Genomic DNA, 10,443 nt, shown 5'->3' on the forward strand with positions numbered 1-10,443 from the left:
ATATACAGGATTATAATCGCTCTGAATCAACTAATATCTTTTCCATTCCTTCTGCCATCTCTCGTTTGAGCTCACAAAGACTTCTCACAAACACCTTGTAACAGCTTCCTAACTGGTTTCCGTGTTTCTAACCTTCACTTTCTAACTTCACTAACCTTCACTTCAGATATCCTGTGCATCTCTCCCCGCTCATAAATCATCAGTGGCTCCCCACTCCCAATTGAATCAAGTCTAGATATTCAAGGCCATCTAACCCCAGGGTACTTTTCCAGATTTTATCCACTGGCTCTGCTCTCATGTGCCAACCAAAGGAAACTGCTTCCCAGTCCTGGCACACTCAGTGCCTGTTCTCCTCCCCATTGCTGCTCCAGGCCACTCCTGAACCAGGACCCTGGAGGCCTTCACCTGGACTCAGTGTCTATCAGTTGAAATACCCATACTTCTCTGAGAAGACTGAGCAACCCCAGGGGAAGTGATTTCTGTCTCTTTTTCCTTAGATAATTATATTAATAATAACCAGTAGGCACTTACAGCTGATATTTCCCTCTCTGGATGGAAAACAATAACAACATTATAATCATGGTTCTATTAACCTTTAGTATTAGCTATGTGTCAGGCACTATGCTAAAAAGTTTATATACATTCTCCTATTGAATTCTCATGATGTCCTGTCAGCTGGTCTTACAATGAAGTTACAGCTCCTGTGGAGGTCTGACTGTAGAAGCAGGAATATGGTAGATGTTGGGTAGGGTCAGAATTGCCCTTGAAAATCCCTTAAATTGTACATGGTTTTGTGTACATAAACCTACATAACTATATATGCATAAACATATAGCATTATATACAGCATATAATAAACATACGTAAATGGAGCATAATCCTGACCATGGATTGAAACCAGGCCCTGGCAGCGGAAGCGCGGAGTTCTAACCACTGGACCATCTGGGAATTCCCGGCCCTGCGTCTTTAAACACTAGGACACACTCGAAGTTCACATGAGAGTCAGGTGGAAATTGAACCCAGCAGAGGAAACAGCAGACTTGGGTCTCCCATCATCCCTTCCAGGCCAAACATGCACGAAGAAGAAAGGGCCTTGAAAGAGCCTATACTCTTTCAAGTGCTACTGAAGTAACATGCAAATCCACAGTGTACGCCTTATTTTCCAGATTAGGAGCAAACTGGGGCGCAGCAGGGCTGGAGAAAATGGCTCACGGTCCTGGCAGCCCCCGCAGTTGCACCAGATCTAACTCCCAAGCTCACGCTGCTAACCAGGCTGCTGAAGGTGTGGAGTGTGGCCCCTTCTAGCTGCGCTTGAGTATGTTTCCCACATGCTGCCTTGACTTGTGGCTATCCATCGTCTTTCCTCCACAATACTGAATGTGTGGAGCGTACAGGCCCTGTTGACTTGGCCTGCCACGGCACTCGGGACACAGCCCTGAGGAAATGTGATGGCTGGGCTGCCAGAATTCATGCCTGTCTGGGTGTTTGGGTGTTACATAGATGGGTTCTTCCGTCACCAGGCAGCATACTTTTTTCTTTTCAAAAAAAAAGGAGGCTTCCCTGGTGGTGCAGTGGTTAAGAATCCGCCTGCCAATGCAGGGTACACGGGTTCGAGCCCTGGTCCAGGAAGATCCCACATGCCACAGAGCAACTAAGCCCGTGTGCCACAACTACTGAGCCTGCGTGCCACAGCTACTGAAGCCTGCGCGCCTAGAGCCCGTGCTCTGCAACAAGAGAAGCCACTGCAATGAGAAGCCTGTGCACCGCAACAAAGAGTAGCCCCCGCTCACCGCAACTAGAGAAAGCCCGCACGCAGCAACGAAGAGCCAACGCAGCCAAAAATAAATAAATAAATAAAATAACATTTTTTTTTTAAAAAGGGACTCTTCTGCCCATCATGCTTGTTACCCTAGGCTGACTAGTAAGTTAACTTCCTTTTCCAGAAGGAGAAACTGAGGTCCCATAACGTTCTTAATAGAGGTAGGAGAAAACCTGGGACTAAATATTTCCAGAGAATATACAAGTGAATTCTCAAATATTTAGCACTGCTAACACCAAATGAGATCATTTTTTTAAACAGAAATCTATGATATGGGAGGAGAACCATCGGCATTGACAGAGCTGAGAATATTGACTTCTCAGTGATTCAGATCAGTGAATGGCTGGGGGAAGCGAGGTCCTGCATCACACAGCACGTCAATCAATGGCAGAGCTAGGAGGAGCCTGAGAACTAAATTTTACAGCCTCCAAATGGAAGAGGAAAGCTCCTCATGGAGCTGAGGATATAATCTGTTGCTTGATTACACTTGTCAAGATAGCCAGCAAAACCCTTTAAAGAAGGTCTAGCAGATACATTGTTAGTTTTTAAATAGCTTAAGGCAATCTTTCCCAACATGTGGTGCTTTGGGTTTTTTGCTTGTTTGAGTTGGTTTGGTGATTTGGGGTAGCACACGGAAGATTTTTTTTTTGCGGGGGGCATTTTTAAAGCCTTTTCCCCCCAGCTTTATTGAGGTATAACTGACAAAATTGTAAGTTATATAAAGTGTTCATTATGGTGATTTGATACACATATACATTGTGAAAGGATTCTCCCCCATCTAGTTCATTAACACATCCATCACCTCACATATTTAACTTTTTTTTTTTTTTTTGGTGAGACCATTTAAGTTCTACTCTCTTAGCAACTTCAATTTTACAATGTTATCAATTACAGACACCATGTTTTACATCAGATCCTCAGACCTTATTCTCCATACAGGCGAAAGTTTATACTCTTTTATCAATCTCTCCCTGTTTCTTGCACCTGTCAGTCACTTTTCTACTCTTCGTTTTTATGAGTTTCACTTTTTTTTTTATTCCACATATAAGTGATACCATGCAGTTTTGTCTTCCTCTGTCTGACTTACTTCACTTAGCATAATGTCCTCAAGCTCCATGCATGCTTTCAAAATGGCAGGATTTCCTTCTTTCTTGTGGCTGAATAATATTCCATTGTATATATATTCCACATCTTCTTTATCCATTGATAGACACTTAGGTTGTTTTCATATCTTGGCTATTATGAATAATACTGCAGTGAACATGGGAGTGCAGCTCTCTCTTTAACATCTTATTTTCATTTCCTTTGGATATATACCAGAAGCAGAATTGCTGGATCATACACTAGTTCTGTTCTTAATTTTCTGAGAAACCTCCATACTGTTCGCCACAGTGGCTTCACAAATTTATATTCCCGCCAACAGTGCACGAGGGTTCCCTTTCCTCCATACCCTCGACAACACTTGTTATCTCATGTCTTTTTGATAATAGCCACTCTGATAGGTGTGAGGGGACATCTCATTGTGGTTTTAAAACATTTAATAATTACACACTTAGTTTTTTAAAAAAATTTCTTCCTATTTATGGCAAGTAAGGTTGGCATTCCATTTATGGCAGCGATATAAAAAATCTTTTTGAATATATTAAGTGAAAATGAGAAAATTTAAAGACAAGTATTTCTAAAATAATAATACCATGGTACTTTGACAAGGTAAAAATTGTGATGGTAATATGAGCAGGGCAGAACTTGGGGAAACACTGGCATATGAAATAACTGCACATCTCTGAAAGCTTTGACCAGTGATCCCAAAAGAAACTCCAGGGAAGGTCAAAGGCCAGAATGTTCTGTTTAATGCACTTTCCATCCAGATTCTTATGCAAGAAATGCCCCGAATTTTCTTAAGGTGCTCCTAGCAGTAGATCTGTTCCCCATCAACATAAGGCGCATATCTTCAAGAACCCTTGGTTATTTACCACAAGTTACATCAATTGTTCAGTGCAGTGATCTTCAAAGGTAGGTTTACACAGGCCCTGGGTGAATGCCAGAGGATCCGCAAGGCATGACAAGGCTGGAATATCTATTTGTATTTTTTTAATCTAAAATACAGGGCTTCCCTAATGGCGCAGTTGTTGAGAGTCCGCCTGCCGATGCAGGGGACGTGGGTTCGTGCCCCGGTCCGGGAGGATCCCACATGCCGCGGTGCAGCTGGGCCCGTGAGCCATGGCCGCTGAGCCTGCGCGTCCGGAGCCTGTGCTCTGCAACGGGAGAGGCCACAGCAGTGAGAGGCCCGCGTACCGCAAAAAAAAATAAAAAATAAAATAAAATACAGAAAAATAAATTTGCTAATGATTAATACACAGACTGACAATAGAGCAGATGTCTATTTTATAAGTGTACACATTTGGGAGTGGGACACTAAACACCATTTTACAAATAGGACATTCAATCAAAAAGGTATGATTACTACCAGATGTGAGAAAGGGGTTGATTAGATCTAGGACTTGCACTATTGGTGTATTTGCGACCTGTTTTCTCTAGGCAGGCTTGTTCTCTCCCCCCCTATCTATCCCTGAGGAAGGGTGAAGTGAGAGAGGGCAGAAGACCCTGAAGAAGCCACCCTTGAATAAAAGATGTGTGTCCAAGAGGTCACCCTCACATGTGAAGGATCATATGCTGTGTTTTACAGTCCTTTGGAGATCACAAAACCCAACCATCTTGTTCCAGTTCCAAATTTCAAAAAGGAAAGAAGACCCAAGCCACAAATGGACTGGGTTCCCAAATCTTCTTAGTATTCATCTATAACTCAGAATTAATTTTTCTATAAAAATGGCTTATAGTAATTCATTTTCTTAGAAGAGATCTATTTAATACTCAATATGGCAGAAATAGACATTTGCAATGACAATTTACAGATTATAATGCTGTTACAATACTAGTGATTAATGGAACAAAAATTGAATAATTTATTTTGAACCATGTTGTAGGTAGAGAAAACCATGAGAATGAAAAATAGAGACTTTCATGAAGACTTGGAAAATGGCTTCTAGTCTCCTTCGGACATGAAAGAGACACAGAACTGGCTTTTTCTTGTCCAAGTTCACTGCAAAACTCACAGCGCCTCTCTTCGTTAATACTAGAGTATCACTAGTACACTCCTTTCACTTACATTCATGATTAGCATCCATCTTGGGTTGGTAAAGACGGAAAGAACAGATTCATTTGACTCCGACAGAACTTCACCCACCAAAGTAATTATTCATTAATATAAGGGTCTGCTTATATTTAACCTTTTCTTGTCTCATTAAAATATAATGTTCTCAACACACCTCTCAGAGATAATTCAGCTGGTGCTGGGAGTTGGGTATATACTGCTCTTCATGGGTGTTAAAAAAAAAAAAAAAAGGCCCAATGGTTCACGAGCTAAGGTTCCACTTTACTGGAACACTGTTTAGTTTACAATTGACAGAGATTATGGGGGTCCTTTCTGAGGCTTTCTCTTAAGGACCCAGGCAGGATGATACTTCTTCCACGTATCTGAGGAGCACACACATCAGATTTATTGTTTGGGCTAGGTCGCTTTTCCCAAAGAACTTAGAATCCATGGGACAATGTGGAAATTTATGAATATTTTAAAGTTTCATCAACACATCATGAAGGTGCTAAAACAGATTGGAAATACATAAAACATAGCTGTAACCACTTGCAGAGGATGACAGTGGCAGGAAGACATAAGGGAAGAGAAATAGCTCTCTCTGCAGTTTCTCACGTACACACACTAACAACAAAATGCACACAAGTTCATATTGGGGTCTGATTGCAAAAAAGAGCCTGCACTTGCAAAAGAACAGTAATGCTAATGATGGCAGCGTAATGATGCCATCTCCATTTTCTTTCAGTCTCTCTCACCTTCCACTCTCACTCCCACCCTGCCTCCCTGTCTGTCTCCCTGGTTGCCTTCGCCATCCTCCTGCTCTAACATGAACAGGACACAAAGCAGAGAAGAACTGAACAACTGGTGAAATGGGGTGGCTGGGGGGGTGGAAACTCTGAGTTGTTCAAGACTCCCCTGTCTATTTGCCATGTTACGTTCCTCAGAGAGGCCTCCCCTGACGACTCAGTCACAAAGAGCTGCCCCAGTCACCGTCATCACACTCTCCCATTCTCCTGGTTGACTTTTTTCCCTAGCACTTGCATTGTCTAAAGTGGTTGTTTATATTTTGTTTTCTCGTGATGTATGATTTTTATTTCTCTTCCCTAATAGAATGTAAACACCATGAGAGCGGGGGATTTGCCTGTCCGGTTCATTCCAAGATCTCCAGTGCCCAGAACAGTGCCTGGTCCCAGGAGGCGCTCAGTTAATAAATGTTGACTCAACAAATACCCTGAAATATCCAACAGATGACATGGGCAACCAACAGTTTCTAGGAAGTAGATAGTAAGGACTCAATACATGGTGGTTATTATAGTTTTATTATTATACTGCTGTTAGCCAGAAAAACTACCTGGCCTCTAGGATTTGACCACATCCTTTCCCAGGCCAGCAAAAGAATCTGGTTCCTCTTGCCTCACCCTGATCCTAGAAATAAAATTTGTCCCCAGGCCTCAGAGCTGCATCCTACCCATCCTCAGCCATAGTCCCAACATCTCTGTGCCCTCAAAAGCAGGCTCACTGCGCGGCCGGGGCCTGTGCTCCGCGACGGGAGAGGCCACAACAGTGAGAGGCCCGCGTACCGCAAAAAAAAAAAAAAAAAAAAAAAAGCAGGCTTAGTGCTACGATCCAGTCTCCTTTGAGAATATTGGGTGAAAAATCCCCACAGCCTTGGCCTCAGCTTTCTTTGTTCACACTGTTTGCTTTGAAGACCTTAACACGGTGCTGAGAAATCAATAAGCAGGGATGCTGCCAACCCTGCGTCTATCTCCTTCTGATTCTCCTCCGGGAGGCTTGGCTCACTCTGACACACTGATAAGTCATGAAGTACCCAGCTTGGTCTGCAAATTAAGCCCCTCATAAGTAATCAAGGAACACCAAGCTTAGTGTGCTGTGGGTTTTCCATCGTGAGTGTCATTGGATGAAATGAAAGTACACAGTACAGGTTTTCGTAATGAACAAGCCTCAAGTCAGGTTTGCTGTGATAGGGTCATCAGTCATTGCACAAATTAATTATTTAGGAAAGCACTTTTTACAGTGGGTTTTCATTTAAGTTTTGCCCCTTGATGTATGTGTATAAAAATGACTAATCCATTGGACACTGCTATTGTACTTGTGCATCTATCACTATCTGGCCTTTTTTTAGTAATTGGTTTATTAATTATAGCATCTTAATGATCTGTTTAAAATAAATAAACCATTTGCACCATTTCAAAGGTATTTTGTGAGGCTCAGCTGATATTAAAATAGCACCAGCCTTATGTGCTTTTTCAGCAAGTGACCTAATTAGTTAATAAAGTAATTGAATATTAAAAAGGATGTTGCAGGTGATTAAAATTTAAGAGTCTTCAGAATGTTATTAAAGCTATAAATCATACATCACTGTTTTAATTTGCATAGCTACAGAATTACTAATGGTCCCACGTGCACATGGGGCTTGGCAATTATTCCTTTAACAAAATGTTGGTGATGCTGAGGTACCAAATTCTTTCAACTTCTGTTGATAGCTGCATAGAAACCTGTTTCTGCCAGATTAAATATCTAACTGTTGAAATTGCTGCTTGCTCCCTTTTGACAGGTATAGACATTCATTCACTCAAGAATGAATTGTCCAAGAATTGTTAGGTGTTGAGTATAATGGTGAGCAAAACAGACATGGTCCTAATGGCGTTTATATTCTGGAGTTAGTTGGGCAGAGACACTAGTCATAAACTTCCCTAAATTCATGTATAATTACAAAAGGTAATAAGGAGCTATGAAGGAAAAGTACAGGATTTTGCTGGTGAAATCTGACCTCATCAGCTAGATTAGGGATCAAACACTTAATTCCAGGTGAAGGGGCTGGGACTTCACCCAGCAGGCTGTGAGCTCTTGTTCAAGCAGGAAATCCCTGATGAACCTGCCAGTGGTATGTAGGAAGGACTGGCTGGAAATGCTGGTTGTTTACCCAACAGTCATCACTCTTTCCTGGCTATCAGAATCCCAGTTCTATTTGGGTATAGCACTAGTACTATGCTCAGGGAAAGTGGGCCAAGGCCCAGGGATAAATGATGAGAAGTCCAAATCAATTGTTGTAATCCCATTGCCCTTTGTCTATGATTGGTTTAAGGTAGATGTGTTCTGAGGAACTCAAAGAGGCTTTCTGAAGAATGGAAAAGGAAATATACAAGGAGAACACTCCTTTCCTCTATGCTTTTGGATGTTAGCATGAGTGGTGGTGCTACTTGGAGCTATAGCAGCCATACTGACACCATGAGGGGGAAGACAAAACAAACGAACAAAGCCACACACATACATACACAAACATACTCCCTAAGCCTGAGGCCTAATATTGTTGAATTGCTGAACCAACTCTAGAAACTTTGGATGTCTTAAATATGAAAGAATAAATTTAAGTTGAATATTCTGTTACGTGCTGCCTAAAGCATCTTAACTGAACGAGAGAAGTCAAAAATGAAGATACTGGAAGCTGAAAGACAAATTAAGAGGCGAATATAACTGTCAGGTGAGCAGTGATAAAATGCTAAGCATGGTAGGGTGGAACAAGACAAATGGAAAGTAAAGTCAAGAATGGAGTTGAGGGGCTTCCCTGGTGGCACAGTGGTTAAGAATCCACCTGCCAATGCAGGGGACACAGGTTCGAGCCCTAGTCTGGGAAGATCCCACATGCCACGGAGCAGCTAAGCCCATGCACCACAACTACTGAGCCTGTGCTCTAGAGCCCGTGAGCCACAACTACTGAGCCCACGTGCCACCACTACTGCAGCCCGGGTGCCTAGAGCCTTTGCTCTGCAACAAGGAGAAGCCAACACAATGACAAGCCCGTGCACCGCAACAAAGAGTAGCCCTCGCTCACTGCAACTAGAGAAAGCCCACGCACAGCAACAAAGACCCAACGCAGCCAATAACTAAATAAATTTATCAAAAAAAAAAAAAAAAAAGAACAGAGCTGAGGCATTGTGGACACAGAATCAACAGAATTTGTCAACTTACTAGTTATCCAAGGTACCAGGTAATGGTAACTGCCATTCCCTGAGTATTTCCTATGTTCCAGGCATTATTCTGAGCACTTTACATGCAGCATCTCATGTAACCATTTCAACAACTTTATGAAGTACTATTAGTTTTCACCATGGTTGAATCTTGTTTCAGTCATGCCTTGATTTATCAAGTCAAATCCCAGTATCCTCTATAGCCACCAGTGGGCAAAAGCAGATGACTTGCTTCAGACTCCTTGGGAAAGCTGCTGGCTAGACTGCTGCTCCTAACATTTTTCATTTCATAGCACACATAGAAAATTATAATATTAAAGCACACACTGGGGTAAATGCGAGGGGACTCGGGCATCTATATGGGGCTTCGCAAAAGCCTTCACTACTCTTTATTATATAATTATAAGAAAATAAAATTCAAACTTTAGGGAAGATATTAAAAACTGAATTTGTGTAAAATTTCTAAAAAATAATCTCTTTAATTTTTAATGAAAAATTTGTTTTTTATGAATACAGTTTTTTAATATCAGATTTTATGCTTGAAATAGCAATTCCTGAAGACTTTTAATCCAATCAATACTTACTAATCATGGTCTCTTCAAATTCTTGATAGTCATCACTAACAATAAATTTTGTTCACACAAGTGATATAAATAAAAGTAAAAATTCTTCTGACACCCTTCCAAATTTTTTACAACTTTTGAGTCATATTTAAAGTGTGTGTGTGCACGCGCACGCAGTCGTTCAAAGTAGTTCTTGTGGTTAAAGTAGTCATCAGGTCCACACACAAGGGAAGAAAGCTGATACAACTGCATTCCCACTTCTTAACATTTTGATTTTCTAATCTGAGTAAGTCTTCTGGCACTTATAAAATGGTCTGGCCCTTTTGTTACTAATTCATGGCTTTCCAAGGATGAGAAAGCTACAAAAGTGGGATAACCCAAGCAGCACTGAAACAACAGGAGTTATTCTTGTGGGCTGTTCTTGTGCAGCAAGAACCCACAAGGTAAGGGAGACATGAAAAGAAAAGGAAAAGCTATTCACCTGCTGACACTTCTACGGCCCTGACAACTTCGTGTTTCCATACCGCTAAAATGTTACACTCTGCCTTATGGTATATTTGAATCCAGATTCCTATATAAGACAATTTTCCTCGTTGGGGCTCATCTCTGGACCTGGAAGCAGGGAGAGAGGACTCTTTGGACTTCACATTCACAAACACCTCACATACAGACTGTGGCTCTACCTCCAAATGAGGCTATGCACCCACTCACAGGTACACAGTGAGGATTGGAAGCTGTACGTCATTCAGCCTGAATTTTACAAATACACCACATTTATGACTCTTTGACATTTCTTCACTATTTTCACGTATTGCAAGCCTCAAATAATGGAAATGGCCAGGCTCTTTCTCTACCCTGAAGAGGCCCTTGTGTGTCTCTGTGTGTGTCTTTTTATGTGTATTTGTCCTCCAGTGCACATTT

Source organism: Leucopleurus acutus, assembly GCF_964270905.1.
Source record: "Leucopleurus acutus genome assembly, chromosome: 3".
Taxonomy (NCBI): domain Eukaryota; kingdom Metazoa; phylum Chordata; class Mammalia; order Artiodactyla; family Delphinidae; genus Leucopleurus; species Leucopleurus acutus.